Source organism: Nuphar pumila, chromosome 15 (genome assembly GCF_984573655.1).
Source record: "Nuphar pumila chromosome 15, dmNupPumi1.hap1.1, whole genome shotgun sequence".
Classification (NCBI taxonomy): domain Eukaryota; kingdom Viridiplantae; phylum Streptophyta; class Magnoliopsida; order Nymphaeales; family Nymphaeaceae; genus Nuphar; species Nuphar pumila.
This window is the reverse complement of record NC_143263.1, coordinates 89,258,347-89,261,240: the sequence shown is the minus strand read 5'-3', so window position 1 is coordinate 89,261,240 and position 2,894 is coordinate 89,258,347. Positions and strand designations below refer to the sequence as shown.

The 2,894-nt window shown below is 41.1% G+C and overlaps 1 long non-coding RNA gene across 1 annotated transcript; it reads right to left on the bottom strand.

Moving 5' to 3' along the window:
- Nucleotides 1-1,854: 1,854 nt before the first annotated feature.
- On the bottom strand, nucleotides 1,855-2,611 carry LOC149815946 (uncharacterized). Its single transcript, XR_016427862.1, has 2 exons — nucleotides 2,494-2,611; nucleotides 1,855-2,150 (listed from the first exon to the last, which is right to left on the bottom strand). It is a non-coding gene; the product is annotated as an uncharacterized LOC149815946 (long non-coding RNA).
- Between the last annotated feature and the right edge of the window lie 283 nt (nucleotides 2,612-2,894).

Genomic DNA, 2,894 nt, shown 5'->3' with positions numbered 1-2,894 from the left:
AATAAGATAAGAAAATATGACCATCTGTTTGTTTTAGCAAGTACTGTGTACCCAGGTTCAAATTTCTGCAACCTCCCAAAACTCAAAATCTTCCCCCAACAAAACAAAAAACTCCCCAAAACCCCAAAAAAACATCTAATATATATATAACCCCAAAAGGAAAAAGAAGAAAAACAAGCGCAAGAGAAAAATCCGAACCTCGAGGCAAATCTCACAAACAGTATCCCCTTTCTCATTACACCATCTTTGTATGCATTTCCTATGAGCATACTGCAAGCAGAAGCAAACCACTTTCAATAAATTTGAACACAATAAGATACCTTTCCTAAGGAAAACAAATGGTAAAACAAAAAAATTTGTTTGTGAAAGAGATCTAGACGAAGTTAGAAAACCGTGACAAACCAATAACTTACAAATGACAATTCAGGAATAGTTACATACCCATCATGGACCACATTCAAAACGACACCACAAAGAGCATACTAGATCAACAATATACCAGTTGATAGTTGATCACAAGCAATCCAAGAAATAAAGAACATGATCAGATCTACAAAGATCAAAGAAACAAAGATGAAAGTTGGATTTAAAAAGGCATCAAACAACATGAGATGTTGCAATACAACAAATGCTGCCATCATCATGGCAAAAGCTTCCCCAACATCAAAAGTAGGTGGCTCCCATTGTTTAGCACTGGATGTATAAGTTATCGGGGATGTTTAGTTCCAGAATACATTTACTTGAAGCCTTGTAAAAAAGTTGAAAATCAAACAATCCACCGTGGAGGGGTGAAACTTCGCAAATCATCTGATTTACCAAAGTACCAGGATCATCAGGACCAACAATGTACAGTTAAAAAAACTGAACAATACACAACCTATGTCACATGGGTGCGGGTGCGGGGGTGTGGCACTTTCCAAAACCTTGGGTGCGGGGGTGCGGCAGGGGCAAAAATGTATATATATATATAGAAGGGGGTTCAGGGGTTCCCCCAGTGCGAGTCCCGCATCCATGATTGCTCATTAGTGATCAGAAGGTTACCAAACATATTTCTAAATGTTGGGATTTGAGTACCTATCATATGGGTGCCAATGAATTCATAGACTTAGCAGGATTGATAGAGATTGATTATGGGTCTTCCTGTTTTACTTGGCATAACAAGCAAGTGGGTCCTAACTATCGCGCCAGTAGGATCGATCGCTGCTTCGTTAATGACCATTGGATGTTCAGATTTCCCAACTCATCCTTGTCTATCTTCCCTAAGTCAGTGTCTGGCCATAATGCTCATAGTTTTTGCCCTTAAAGGAAGGGGGGTCCGGAGGCTCCCCCGGTGGGTCTTCTTGTTTTACTTGGCATAACAAGCAAGTTGGTCCTAACTATCGTGCCAGTAGGATCGATCGCTGCTTCGTTAATGACCATTGGATGTTCAGATTTCCCCACTCATCCTTGTCTATCTTCCCTAAGTCAGTGTCTGACCATAATGCTGATAGTTTTTGCCCTTGCAGGAAGGGGGGTCTGGGGGCTCCCCCCGACGCGGGTCCCGGGGGGTTATAGGGGGGCAGCAGCACCCCCCCCCCCTCATTTTTTTTTTAAATTCTGCAGCCCATTTCATAGGGCAATTTTTTTTAAAAAAAAAAAGAATCCAAAAAATGAACCAAAATGACCCTGGGTGCGGTCAACGCACCTAGGGACGGGTTCCGCACCCAGTGTCGCACCCGCGTCGACGCGGGTGTGGCACCCTGCTAGCTGAATCCCTGTGACTTAGTACACAACCAATGGTGCAATAAATAATCATATCATTAATAAAAGAAAACTTGTTAATGAACCCCTTTCCCAGCCCTTACTCCAATAGGCTTATCAAATAAAAGATTAAGAGAAGGTACCTACTATTGTACAAAGTATATAACACAGGTACAAATTGCATTAAAAAGGAACATTACAATACAAGGTGTCATCATCACCTTGAGGCATGATCAACAGCTTGGCTACTGATTGCGGATAAACCAGCCAATCCACCATTTGATAGTCCATTGTCAACAAGAGCAGATGTTCCCCACTTTTCTTCAGATTCAGATGGCTCTATCAGTTAACCCTATCGCAAACTGATTCTACTCAAATGGGGGTGTAGCAACTAAAGGGGGTACACCAAACTGCATTAAGAAATCACAGATTATTAAGTGTTAACCACTATAGGTGCATTGTTGCAGCATAGATGACTAGACTAAAATAAACTATAGTTCATGATAAGGAAGTAAAAGGGAAAAAATGTGGTTATTCAAATTCAGGTAACATCAAGAGGGAATTAGCACAAGGTCTAGATCAAAGAATCATAAGAGACACCAGCTTAATGTCGATATAAGACACTGAAATAATACCTTCAATTCGTGGACAGTAAAGTGATATAAGACACTGAAATAACACCACCTTCAGTTCATGGACAAAGATATCCAAGAAAAAAAAACTATGCTCTGGCGTGCAGAGTTTGAATCTTACTTGTTTGCTGCTGTGGAAGCCAAGTATGCAGATGGAGATATGCAACACCTTGGCCTCAAGCTATCAGCATCAAATATGCAACACAAGAAATAGGAGCAGCTAAAAGATCATGTAGTACCCACTGCAGGAAGGATCAAGCTTAGGAATTAAAATAGCAGCTACCAAATATCATCTGGGAGTTGTTCTCACTTAGAGACATCATACACTGCAAGCTGAGTCTCATGGATGACCAACAAGCGGATCTGATCAGAGTGGAATTGAACTCGTGTGTCCCCACCAGATGCTTTTCCCACTGACATTTGAATCATGGCTGACTTTCGTTTCTCACATGTGTCAGTATTCCAAACACAAAGTTGCTAAGATAATTCATCAGAAGTCTTCAACCAAGAGGATGTTCCAGC